Source organism: Aethalodelphis obliquidens, unplaced genomic scaffold (genome assembly GCF_003676395.1).
Source record: "Aethalodelphis obliquidens isolate GAN/ISIS:26980383/991018 unplaced genomic scaffold, ASM367639v1 scaffold29, whole genome shotgun sequence".
NCBI lineage: Eukaryota > Metazoa > Chordata > Mammalia > Artiodactyla > Delphinidae > Aethalodelphis > Aethalodelphis obliquidens.
Window position 1 is genome coordinate 20,082,170 of NW_020837973.1, and position 15,122 is coordinate 20,097,291.

Genomic DNA, 15,122 nt, shown 5'->3' on the forward strand with positions numbered 1-15,122 from the left:
TTGACCTATTTTCAGTAAATTTATTAAATTATACAGTGTCTACAGAAAAAAATGCGCATGTCATCTTTTTCCAGGCTTCACAAAGTGAACTTACCACTGTAACTAGCACTCAGACATAAAAATATTACCAGTCTCGGGCTTCCCTGGTAGTGCAGTGGTTCGGAGTCCGCCTGCCGATGCAGGAGACACAGGTTCATGCCCTGGTCCGGGAAGATCCCAAATGCCGCGGAGTGGCTGGGCCTGTGAGCCATGGCCGCTGAGCTTGAGCGTCCGGAGCCTGTGCTCCGCAATGGGCCCGCGTACCGCAAAAAAAAAAAAAAAAAAAAAATATATATATATATATATATATTACCAGTCTCCCAAGGACTCTGCTCTTGCTTCCTCATCGTGGTCACTCCCTAGCTCAACAAGTTTTACCACTATTCTCTCTTAAACAATATTGTTTAATTTTGCATTGCTTTTCAACTTCAGATAAATTAAATAGTGCCTGATGTATTCCTTTGTGCTGGGTTGTTTACTCAACATTATGTCTGTGAGGTTTATCCAAGTTGTTCTGTATAGTTATATGTTATTTATTTGCATCTCTGGTAAGTATTTAATCATATAAATATACTGCAATTTATTTATCCATTCAATAGTGATGGACATTTATTAATTTCCAGTTGGGAACCATTAAGAATAAGTTCCAAAGCAATTATACCCCAATAAAGATGTTTAAAAAAAAAAAGAATAAGTTCCTATGAACATTTAGGTTCAAGTTTTTTAGTGAACACATATTTACATTTGGGGAGTATAAGCCTAGAATTAGAATTACTGAATTGATATTCAGCATTATTAGATACTGCCTATGGAGATTTACAAAAATTATAACTATGAAGATTTATCAAATTTTTTAATCTTTCCAAAAGAAGTGATTTTTCTCTGCCATATGTTTTTATTTATTTGATGGGTTCTTTATCTTTATTTCTTTCTACTCTCCTTGTGTTATATTTATTTTTCCTGTACTTTTATGAGAATAGAATGTTAGATCACTGATTTTTAGTTTTCCTCCTTTTTTAATATATTCATTTATAACAGTAACCTTCCTGTTAAGCACTACTTTACTTGCATCTCCAAATTTTTATATGTCATATCTTTACGGTCATGCAGTTCAAATTATTTTCGACCTCCTTTGTGATACATTCTTTTATCCAACACTTATTTAGAGCTCTGTCACTTTATTTTCAGACAGAAAATATCTAGTAATTATTAAATCCAGCAAGATTAGAGAACAACCTCTAATAGATATTGAATCTTAAAAAAAATAATTTATGGGGCTTCCCTGGTGGCTCAGTCATTAAGAATCCACCTGCCAATGCAGGGGACACGGGTTTGAGCCCTGGTCCGGGAAGGTCCCACATGCCATGGAGCAACTAAGCCTGTGAGCCACAACTACTGAGCCTGCACTCTAGAGCCTGTGTGCAGCAATGAAGACACAACGCAGCCAAAAAAGAAAATAAATAAGTAAATTTATATAAAAAAGAGCTGTATCTTCTACATTTATTTCAATTATTCATAAAAATATAATTTATGATAATCTATCATATGATCAATTTTGGTAAATATTTTATTTTCACATGAAAATAATGTGCCTTCTGTCACTATTGGGCACAATGTTTTATATCTGAAATGTAGCTCAAGTTAATTAATTACGTTGTGCTAATCTTCTCTATCGTTACTGATTGTTTTTGTCTGCTGGATCTGTAAATTAATGAGAATTAATGTTTCCTGCATTTATAATGGATTAGGTTATTTTTCTTTTAGTTATACCAATTAATGCTTTATAAATTTTGAAGTAGTGCATATAGATTTTAAATCAATACATCCTTCTGGTAGATTCTTTCACTGTATAACACACCCTAAAGAAGTTAGTTCCTTCTCAAAACGTCCCTTTCTCGCATTTTCTATCAACCTTTGTGTTTATATGGCCCTTTCTTTCTTACCTCAACTCCTGCAATGGTTTCTTTAACTTCTCTAGTCTTCCTTATTCCCTTCAGTTCATCCCAAACATTACTTCCTAAGGTTTATCTCTACTTAAATTGTTTCTGCTCAAAGCTCCCTCAATGGCCCCCCTCCTTCCCATGGGATAGCATCTTGATTCCTATGTGGGGCATTCAAGAGCTTCCACTTTGGGGAACTATGATAAAGTAGGTGCTCCGTTAAAACCAGATTGTCCTTTCACCCTACAAAGTGTCATGCGTGTTCCTGCCCAAGTATTTGCTTTTACTGTTTCCTTTCCCTAGAATGCTAGCTGAATCCCATCCCTGCTCAAAATCCAGTCTCTATCAAAGGCCTGAAGAACAACAACTTTTATCTTCATTCCCTTCCGTAACTGGTGATTTTGATCACACATTGCCTTGTATTATGGTTATTTGGTCCATTTTCACTCATGCCATAGTATTTTCTTCCTTAAGGGTGTGTATGTGTGAGTGTGTGTGTGTATATGTATATATATATAATTGACACCACATCCAGGAATATGCCGTTCATAAAGGAACTCAAAAATCAAAAACTTTGTTAATGACTTAATATTTACAAAGTAACAAAGAAAATGAATCTCCATTTACTTTAGGGCTGTTGCACGTACACTGACTGAAGGTTAAAAAGCAGTATTAACAGGACAGGTGACCTGAGAATAACTTCTCTGCATTTTACTGATGAAAACACTGTCTGACTGGAATAAAAGGAGCAGTGAAGTGAGTTCTCCACAGCTGAACTGAAGCTCACCCACCCAACCCTGGCAGGCGCTTATGGCTCCACCCTAACACCCAAATTGGGAAGAAAGACTTTTAAGTTGGCCTCTCCAGAGATCAGAGAGCCAGGCTCAGGACTGGAGACCAGAGGGGCTCCCTCAGAGAGGAAGGTTTCTCGACCCTTCCCGGGAACACAAGGCAGAACCGCTCCTAAACTTGCACAGGCACAGAGTCCCTGGATTCCGTGCCTCCCCCGCTCCCATCGTCACTGTGTCCTGATCCCCTTACCTTGAAGGCAAGAAATATTGTTCTATTTAACTAAAACATCAGGGCCAGGAGATGCTTTAAAGATTACTTGGTAATAGATCATGTTTGGAAATAGCTCCACATATAACATAAATGGTAAATGCCACCTTATTTGGAACGGGTTTACAGGAAGATTTAGTAACATATGTTCAAAATTCAATCAATATAAAATATAAAATTCAATATAAAGGTTGAAACTTATGAGAGAACTCTCCAAATTTGGACTCAATTAGTATTTGGTATGCTGTAATGGATATTAATCTAATCCAATTCTTATTAAAATAACTGATGATAATTATATTCTGTAAGCACAATAATATTCTATATAGTCTGTTTAGAGTACTGAGCAACTTTTTTTTTTTTTAATAGCAGAGTACTGGAATTTATTGAGAAAAACAGACAAGCAATTTTTTAAAATAACCCATTTTGCTTATTTCTAGTTTGAATCAGAATCTATGATTACTTCACAGACCACTGAAAGTGTTATATGGTGGAAATTTCTGTGCATAGGAAGGGATTGGACAAGTTTAAATTTGATATGGTTACCATACCCAAAATGCTTCCAGATTGCTGTGACAATATTAATCCACGATATTGTTACGGTGAAAATGATCTTTGACATTCATATTTAGGTTTCACACATTGAAATTGATTTATTAGTCTAAGAAAATTTGGTTTTCTGTTTGTTTTGTTTTATTCAATCTCCCTGTCTTATATTTTTTAAAATATAGATAACTATTAAATGTAAAAGTTATATTGGATCAGATCTGGTTGACAAAGAGGAAAGGTGATAAGTGGACAAGGGAAAACATTTTAATACTTAAAGGAATAAACTCTGCTCAAACATCATCTTTTCTTCAGCAGTGCGTGTTAATGTTCATTCAAATGTATAACAAATACTCAATATTTTATTATTCTTTTCTGAAGTCTTCAATTTTTGACACTTGACTATAATTTCTTCATCCAGATTTGTGAGAGAATGGCAATGGAGTTAGGTTAATGCAGTGATTCAAGACACATGCCAAGTGTATGTCTTATGAGACATATTCTCCATAGAGAGAATCACAGAAGCATGGAGCATGCTGATATACATGAGTGTGGCACCAAAGTTCTACAGATGGATGCAGATATGTAGAGTTAAGCACTTAAAGCAATTGCTTTCAGTCATCTCAGTGATAAGCAGTCACAGATGAGATGTGTGCATTTGAGATGAAAGAGCTTGGTGTAAATTTAAATCAAATCCAAACTCTGACATTTACCTCATTTTGGTTGGAGAGGAAAAGCATATACTTAGGGCTGAGAAACAAATTTAAATACTCAAGATGAGTTGAACAGAGTTAGAAATTCTGCCACAGAATCTTCACTTAGATTCACTGTAGAAAAATAGTTGATGACTGCCTCATATATTTGTAGTTAGTTAAATAAAAGACTTCTTTGGTTATGGACGGATGTAAGATTAATGTGTGAAGATAAAGGGCAGTCATTTGATTGTTTAATTATGAAAGACAATCAAGAAGGGGGTCCATGTTTATAAAGAAATATGCATAGTGTTCTAGGTCCATTCAATATACATCACAAAACACACAGAGTAGAGAGAACACTGTGATCATAAAAAAAAAATACTGACTCCTACTGAACATAATATATAACAAAACATAAGCTTCTGCTCATCATAAACCACTTAAAGGATACTGGTGACATTTTATATGAAAGGGTCGCATTTACAATTTAAAAAATACAAATTCTTTTGCAAAGGTAAATTTAGACTTTGCAAAATAATTTGTATTTTTTAAATTATAAATGTGCCCCTTTCATACAAAATGTCACTGGTATCCTTTAATAGGTAAATCAGAAAAAAAGCAGACCAATGAAACAGAAGAAATAATCAGAAATATTGATGTAACATTTTAGTTGGCTATTGAATAATGTTGAAGATTTTCGCCTAACCCAAAAATGTGCCATTAGGAATGATTACTCAATATCAGAATGATTATTTACTCAAAAAATTTTAAATACTAAAAAATAGATGGGGTGGAGTTCTTTCTATTATTCACAGCACCTAAGGAAAGACTTACAGTTAATACCCAACCAGCTTCTTCCATAGGGCAGAAGGCTTTCAGGGTCTGGACATTGACCTTCATGATGAATGTGGCTAGAGACAGAGGAGATGATAATGACCAATACTCAGCAGTAGTTTTGACCAACACTGGGAACTCTTCTTCGGCTGTTTGTTCGAAATGCGAAATAAGGGAGAAATTTTGATTTAAGATGTTATCTGAAACAGCGGACTCTGCAGCAATCCCTGAAAATCATCCGTTTAATTTTAGCTTAGGTTTCCTACAGTAAAGGACACCCCTCACCTTATTAGAAAAACAGAGGTCTATTCATTTTTGGCCATTGACAAACATTGTCCCTTCAAAAGTAGATACTTTTTGTTATCTTGTTTAGCCAAAATACCTCTTATTTAAAAACAAGGACTTTCTTACTCAAAGAGGATATTTTTGAAATATTTAATATAACATTCTTCTAGTTACATTCAAAAGGCTCTTACTTCTGCTTTATGTCATTGAGTTTGCAGGTTTTAAATGGACCCTGTATGTGTTCTACTTCCTGTGATTCCTCAAAATGAATAATCACAAAAAGAATTTGCCATTACAAATGTAAAGAACTGTGAAGTGAATCTGCCACAGTTTCACAGATTCCGGCAGAGGACATGTGACTCCTGGGCCACAAATAAGGAAGTTTCTCATTCACTGAACAATAGGCAGCATGATTTTATATTTACATTGGCTTCTACTTGCCTCCGAAGTCCCATTACGGCAACTGGGAAGTAAGGTCAGTTGTATGCTGCACACAGTGGATTTGTGCGGTAGCTGAGGAACCCCAAGCTTAACAAACTACCAATATTAGGCTTCCCTGGTGGTGCAGTGGTTGAGAGTCCGCCTGCCGATGCAGGGGACACGGGTTCGTGCCCCGGTCCGGGAAGATCCCACATGGCGCTGAGCAGCTGGGCCCGTGAGCCATGGCCGCTGAGCCTGCGCGTCCGGAGCCTGTGCTCCGCAACGGGAGAGGCCACAACAGTGAGAGGCCCGCGTACCGCAAAACAAAACAAAACAAAACAATATCATGAGGAGGTTGCTAGCAAACGTTCCCAAACTAGCCCCAGATGGAGTCATTATCTTTATCAGACTCAGGAAACATATCTACGGGCTACCCACAAAGGGTATTTCTATCTATTTCTATCTTCTAAGTCTCTTTGCTGTACAAACATCCTTGAAAATAGAATAGGCAACAATAGCTATCACAAGACATGTAAAAACACCATTGAGAATTGCTTCAAAATAAACAAAAATCAAAATATTTGAGAATTAGCTAAGAGATAAAGCAGTAGAGGTAACAGCTCAGAAAAAAAATGTGAAATTAGAATGAGAAAGCTAAACCCTCTTTAGTATTGCAAGTGCCAGTTAACACTGGATGGTAATCATTATCTTCTCAGTAGCAGGCTTTTTCCTATGCCTTTTTCAAAAAAGTTCTCCTGCTTCTTCTCCATTGCCAGAATACCTGAGGGAGGTTTATTCTGCACTGTTGACCTTTTGTTTAATTCATTAATCATATTTTTCAACAGACACCATTAATCACCATTGAAATATTTTGTGACTAATACATGCACGGTAATGGTGTAGATGTTGTAAACCAAAAAAATACTAATCTCAATCATTTTTCAAAGGAACTTTATTTTCCTTAAAAAAATAAAACACAGTTACAGGTATAAAGACATAAACATTATAGAATATACACAGAATAGAAGATTCAGATACAACAGAAGCAACAGAAAATAAGTTCTCATTAAGTCACAGATTTCCTCACTTTTTAAAAAGATTTTATCTTTTACAATAATACAAAACAAGCTCTTTTTTTTTCTTTTCAATGGGAGACATTACCTGTTTTTCTTGGCTTGAGTTTGCTATAGATTTGTAGCCCCGACAAAAATATATGGTCTATTTAACTTTCATCAGCCTTATTGCAACCTGTCCCCATGGTGCCCCAGAATAGATTTTCTAAAATTTACAGCCACTGTGCTCTTGGTGTATTGAAATTGGCACAGTGTACAATATCTCAAACTGTAATTCCCTTTACCTAACAGTACAGACCTAAAGTAAAACAAATCCATTGTCCCAACTGGGCAAGACCTCTCAGGCAGCTCATGACTAACTGACAGTTCCTGGGGCTTCATGTTTCTCCCCACCATGGCCAACATTTGTAACAGTATTCTACTCCCTTTTTTTAAAACTGACTGTACAATCAGCAAAAGAAAAACATTTGCTTTTTACATCTTAAGAGGTTCTGTTGGAGAATTTATAGTACGTCATTTATTTTAACATTTGGCACAAATATTTTTTGTCCTTAAATAGCAAGCTAGCACATTCAATAAATTCCACTTACTACTCTTGTTACACTGTGTGCTTGTTTGTTTTTTTTCCCTTAGTAGTTAATTGATCTTTATGTTGTCTTGCTCTTTGCTCTCTTGACTCTCATCCGGAGTGTAGAATACAAAAGTATTTTGTATTTCAAGTTCTGAAAACAAATATTGATATAATTTTTGGTGGATTGATTTCTATATTGCTAAAATAACTATATTATCTACATGGTACGAGTTTACAAGATACTAGATCTACTTTTATTTTCTGTTGTCTCAATCTGATTTTGAGGGACTTTATTAATAATCCCTGAAAATCTTTTATAGATATCTCAAATGTCTACGTCTACACTGCTTTAGATTAAAGACAAAATAGAAAAACAAAGCAGCCCAATTTATTAACCAGTAATTCTATTTGAAAGTAATGTCAACAATCTAGATTTTTTCTTTTTCTCTTATTTCCCATTTTCCACCTATTCCATTTTTGCTTGATTTGCATATTCTTCCTAAATTGTTGATTTTAAAATATTGATTAATTACTTCCAATATGTCAGACAATGTGCTACATAGTGAGCATACAATCTGGGCAACAGAGACATGATCCTTTCCTTTTTCCAGCTTATACTACAGTGGAGAAAAAAGACAATAATAAAATAAACAAATTCAATGCAGTGAAGCATATGCTAGTGGTTATATAGTAGCATGTACCAGTTTTTAAAAGATCAGGAAAGAGAGGTCTAGGCTGAGACCTGAAGACTGAAAAATTCAGTCTCTCCCTCATCTACTCTTTCTCCTTTATCATCAAATAATCCTCTTAATATTTATTACCATTGACATAGTGTTTATATGTCGGTCTCTACAATGGAGTTATGAGCTTATCATTATTTTTAATTTTATTTAAATATATTTATTCATGTCTCATTTCATACTCAACTCCTGATACTTTCAGCAAAAGAAAAATTATACAATTATTAAATTGTGATTAGTTTTAAAATAATAATAGAAAAACTCAAATTTTTCTATTAGAGCATTTGTCATGGTGGATACTGCAAACATTTAATTTCATGTATCCTAATTGGATATAACTACATGCAAGCAATCTATAGTGCTTCAACATTTATGTAATACAGGAATTCTTTACTGCAAACATCAAGGGAAATTGGCTTTCCATTTGATGACATACTTCATACTCATGTAGTACCTCTCTCCACATAACTTTATTTATAAGAGTAACCTTTCTATTATGCAAGCTTATTGTAAAGATTTTGAAATTAGAGTTTGAAAAATATTACACAAAATTATGCTTCCCAGAAATAAATATAGACAACAGTCTGATATTTTAGAGTTGCACTTAGTTTATAATGAATATATGTGTGTTTATATACGTAAATTTGTATATATATAAGTATATAAATACATATAATTTACATGTGACTTTTTTCACACAATTTTCCCACAATACAACTTAATAGTTGTATAGAATTTCACTCAAGGAATTTTTCTATAAAATTAGTAAATAATTTTGTACACACCAAACATTATTATTTCTAACAATTCTCTTTAACAATATTGCCACAATAAATGTTTTTACATGACTCTTTAATTTTGTTATGATATATTCTTCAGATTGGTGAATGAAATAAATAAACTTAAACGATATGATGTAGCCAAAGATCCCAATTTTAAACATTCTACTTTTGATCCAATTTTGCTAAGTTTCACTTTACTTAGACAAGTATTTGTATTAATACAAAGAATCTTGTTTCTGATGAGTTAAAATTGTAGTTGAATTAAGCAGTTACAAGTGACACCACCACTTCTTATACAATAACCTGAAGGAAAAGAGACCAGTGAAGAGATGATATCTGGTTCTGAGATCTCTGGTCAGAAACACTAGTCTAAATATCCTGAAACCAAGATCCAGTCTAGGACTACTTCACTGTATGTCCTTTATCTTAGTTTGGACTGACATCACAAAATACCAAAGATCGGGTGGCTTGAACAACTGATATTTATTTCTCGCAGTTCTAGAGGCTCGAAGTCCAAGATGAGGGTGCCAGCATGATTGGGTTCTGGTGAGGGCTTTCTTCCTGGCATAGAGATGCCCACCTTCTCATTGTGTTCTCACATGGCAGAACAAGAGATTGAAAACAATCTTTCTGGTCTCCTCTTATAGGGACACATACCCCATTCATGAGGACACCACCCTCATGACCTCCTCTGAACCTAATTACATCCCCAAAGCCCCATCTCCAAATGCTGTCACATTGGGAATTAGGGCTTCAACATAGGAACTGGGGGAAGGGAGGACACAATTCAGTCCATAGCCTCCTGCTTCCTCAAATCATCCAGCTGAAAATCGAGTTTTCATCCTCCCAGATGCCTGTGACAGGAGGAGCCACTGCCAACATATTATGAGCCACATGTATCCCAAGAAGGAAGGTTGGACTGTTCTTAAGAATTAGTTGCCCAAAGAAAAGGTGTGGAGGAATGGGCAGAAGATTACTTGAAGACACTGCTTCTTTCTTCATTTCTTCACCTTCTGTTTTAAGAATCTGAATGAAAATATCAAGAAAAGCCGTTTGTTTGCCTTTATTCTTCAGCTTTATTCAAGAATCATCTGCAACATCAAACTCAATCCCATATCTTGTCTCTGAATTTGTCAAGAAGGCTTGAATTGAGATGTCACCTTTCTCTAGCACAAGTGACTTGCACTCTCTCTCTCTCTCTGAGTCCTGTTACCTTATCAGGATTCCTTTAAAATGAATCTTAAAAATATGATACAAATGAACTTATTTACAAAGCAGAAATAGACTCACAGATGTAGAAAACAAATTTATGGTTACCAAAGGGAAGGGGAGGGATAAATTAGGAATTTGGGATTAAAATATATACACTACTAGATATAAATAGATAACCAACAAGGACCTACTGTAGAGCACAGGGAACTATACTCAATATCTTATAATAACCTATAATGGAAGAGAAGATAAAAACAGAATTCAGTTATATGTATGTATAACTGAATCACTTTGCTGTATACCTGAAACTAACACAACATTGTAAATCAACTATATTCCAATAAAGATTTCTTTAAAAATGTACTGCTTCAGCCTCAGCCTTCTGCAGAGTTGTTTGGTGATATTTGGATTAAATCAGCTCATCTGAGGAATTTATGACTTGTTCTCCTCCTCAAAAAAGTCTTTCCTCCAAGCATACTTTTCACAATACCATTCTCAAAATTTAGCATAGTATATACTTCTAAACCCAAGTTTAAAAAAAAACAACACATTTTTCAGGGAAATTCAATAAATGTTCTTTTTTTCATGATTTTTTCATCCCTTATACTTCACTTTTTTGGGGATAAGTACTCTGGGATAATATCCTATTTTTTAACAAAAATCATAGAAATTACATTGTTAATAACATTAGCAATATAAATGTAGTGTTTCATTATTTTCAAAACACTTTCATAGGGATTAATATTTTGACATTCATATCAGCTCTGTGAGATTTGAAAATAATTATTCTCATCCTTGTATTACAGATTATGAAATAGAGGCATATTAAGGACATAGTGTAAGCCTTAAGCCCAGAAATACCAAAGGAAAGGGTCAGAAACTGAATTTGGGATATTTAAATTAAAACTTAAAAAAAATCATACTCTTGACAATACTCCATAGGGCTTTCCTTTATTATTAGTGGTTCCATGCATTTATATTTTCACTAATCAATTGAAATTAAAAGAAAATTAGCAGTTTATTTGCCTGCAGAATCTCAAATCACTATGCACATTCATACCCCCCAAAATGTGCATTTTTCCACACGTAAGAGGGTTTTAATTTGTGTCATATGAAGAAGTAACCAAAGTTGTCAGACTTTACATGCTGACGTTCTGTTTGATAACAACCTGTATTTCGTACTTTCTTTTATAACTGCTATGGAGTCCTTATATTTGCACAAATCCATTTCCACTTTTTGGAATAACTAGGCTTACATAAAGTAGCTCATTAGTATCTGAATTTTATGCTTATATAATATAATTGACTCACTGTATTTAGTGGGATACTTATTTTTGCCTGAAGTTAGACATTTTCATTTTTCTTCCTTTTGACTCTTGGGTCAGAGATACAAAGCTAAGTAGAAATTTGTATAATTATCCTGTGTATTTCAAAAGTTCTAGAATGTCTAATCAATTTAAGTCATGAAATAGTTTTTCTCTTTCTTCAAAATCTGTAAATTCCAGAAAATATAAAGCCCTTCAGATGTAATTCAATCAGGAAATCATATTTTATTTCACTTTACCTACCTAGTTCTCGTTATCAACGTTCTTAGCTTATACATTATAAAAATTAATCAAAATTTTATTTTAATTATTACATTGCTGGCATTTTAAAAAACAAGACTTTTTTTTTTAACTTTACACCTTTTGTTCCCAAACTCACTTCATTCCTGCATTCATTTATCAAATGTTCATTCTATGTGTCAGATATTCCACTGTGTAATTGAATAGAAAGATAAATAGAGCATGTCCTTGTTTTGACTTTATATATTACAGATTCTAAAGGATCAGGAAAAAATAGCTTCAGTAGAATATAATAAATGCCATAATAGAGGTGTATATGTGTTACTTCCATAACACAGAGGAAGCAGAGGACGCACTCCATCTTCAGGTAGATTGGTTGTCAGGGGAGCTTTCCAAGAGAAGGTTGCTTTTAATCAGAATTCTACAGTGTTTGAAATAGTTTGCCAGATGTACCAGATAGGAAAGAGAGAAAAGGCACAAAAAATCAGATATCTTAAAGTGCATGGATTTTTCAAGCAGGGTGAGTAAAATATTTTTTGAAGAAAAGGAAAGTGAAGGGTATGGACCAAGTGGAGAAAGACTTTTAAAAGTTAAATTTGAAAGGGGCATTGAAGTATGGATGAATTGTGGGCAATGGAGTAGGCAGAATTTGGCTTGAATCCTGCTTCTACCCCATAATAACTGTGTCACCTTGGACAAATTACTTCACAGCTCTAAGACTTGGTTTCCATATTTGAAATATGGGGATAAATAAATATATACATATACTTTTTGTGGGTTTGTCAGGTTTAAATAAAATAATAAAATTCATGTGATGAACATAGTGCCCAATTTTACTCAATTATCAATGCTGTTGTTACCTGTTTTCCTATTAATATTATTAAGGCTTTTTTTCCATAGGGAGATCATTCCTGCAGCTGTGTAGAGGACTCACTGGGAGAGGAAGACACTGCAGGCTAAGGAACCTCTTCATAGAATCTTTTCATAGAGTGCAAACATCCAGTGTACAGAACAAAGTTGGCAGAATAATAATATTGATAACAAAAAGAAAAACATTATCTGAATTTATTTAGTGCCTCATACTAGAAAAACAGGACCAATAGAATGTGTATATATATATATATATATATATATACAGTATAATATATATAGGTACTGTATTTTATGTATAAATTTAGAGAGACAGAGAGAGACAGAAAAACAGAGAAAGACAGAGGCAGAGAAAGAGACACAGATACAGACAGATAGAAAGGGACAAATAGAGGACAGAGACAGAGAGGAAGGGAGAGAGAAATTTAATTTAAGGAATTGGCTCTCCTGATTGTAGGGGCTAGAAAGTCTGCATCTGTAGGGTAGCAAGCAAGCTAGAAATGCAGGAAGAACTTCTGTTACAGTTTCTGGCAGAATTCCTTCTCCTTCAGAAAACCTGCTTTGGCTCCCAGGCCTTTAACTGATTGGCCTTCACATTATGCAGGATATTCTGCTCTATTCAAAATCTACTGATTATAGGGCTTCGCTGGTGGTGCGGTGGTTAAGAATTCACCTGCTAAGGCAGGGGACACGGGTTCGAGGCCTGGTTCGGGAAGATCCACATGCACCGGAGCAACTAAGCCAGTGCGCCACAACTACTGAGCCTGCGCTCTAGAGCCCACGAGCCACAGCTACTGAGCCCACAAGCCACTACTACTGAAGCCTGTGTGCCTAGAGCCGGTGCTCCGCAACAAGAGAAGCCACGGCAATGAGAAGCCCATGCACCAGAACGAAGATCAGCCCCCACTCGCCTCAACTAAAGAAAGCCTTTGCACAGCAAAAACCCAACGCAGCCAAAAATAAAATAAATAAATAAATTTATAAAAATTATCTACTGATTATAAATGTTAATCACATCTAAAAAAATGACTTCACAGCAACATCTAGACTGGTACTTGACCAAAAAACTGGGCAGCACAGTCTAGCCAAGTTGGCACATAAAATTAACCATCACAATAGGGCTGATGAAACCAAGATCATTACACTTAATTGATAACATATGAATGTCTGAGAGGTTCTGGAAGGTGAAGTTAGCATTCAAGCACCAGGATATCTGATTCCATACTCGAATGTGTCACCCATATGTGGTAACATCTCCTAATAGAAAAAGATGTGACGGAGAGGAAACATGTGAGAGCCATGTCTATATGTGGGAAATGCCTCACTATATGTGGGAAAAAAGAGGGACGATAAAAGTGTTTCCTTTAGTTTATTTTAAATCATTAAGCAGCTGGTAGAGAGATTCTGTTAAGAAGTGATTGTGTAGGATGAAGGAATGGTCTATTTCGAATCAGGTAAGTTTTAGTTTTCAGGACATTAAGCAAAGATCAACATGTTACTTCCCTGAGTAAAAATTTTCCGTAAAAAAAAAAAAAAATCATTGTTCCTTGCCTCCTTCCTTTTCAAATGTCATCCATGCTGCGTGAAATGTCTTTCCACATTTATTCACTCACAACACCCAACTCCTCCAAGTTTTAAATGGACTAGCGTCTTCCTTGTGAAGCCTTCTGTGAGTTTCCAGGCACCTGTAGTCATCATTCCCTGTGCTTTACAGGACACACTCTACAAAGAACTTGAGGTGAGGACCCTGGTCTGACCCAGCTTCAAATACTCAGAAACTAACAAAGTACTTGGACTCCATCACTGGGCAATCAGTTACTGCTGAATGAATATAATCTCTTCATTTTATTAGTATCAATATGCCTGTGGTTCTTCTGGAGTATAAGATACTGTGACAGCTTTATGGACCCTTTTAAATATCCAGCTTAAGGATGAACCAACAAGTGAACTGTCTTGTAAAGTAAAATTGACTTTGTGAAATGTTGTTCCTGGGCTCATCCATATCTTTCTCTGTTTGGTTTGTCTTGATGTTGACTCCAAATTATATATCATTCTTATGCCTATGTATTCATCTGATTAGATGTGTCAGAAAAAATACCATTGATATATGTCAGTGCTGATTATGGTATAACTTGAACTCAGCCTAAAAAAAACAATTAAGGGGGTAAAAGAATAAGTATATACCACATTACTATATCAACTTTATTTTTTTTTTGGATTCATCAATTTTATTCATTTACTAATTATTATTAATGACTGATTCATCTATATCAAAAAGTCAGAAAAAATTTTTTCCAATGAAGAATACAAGTTTAAGGATTTTTTGGCAAAGAACAAGAAACCAGTATGTTTCAGTATTTTAGAACTATGAGGAATCCAATATCAGTAAAACATAAAACATGGATGACTTTCAGAAATGCATTACAAATATTTGCTTCAGTCTTTGAATATCATATTAAATAACTGATCTTGAGACTGTGGAAAATATTAT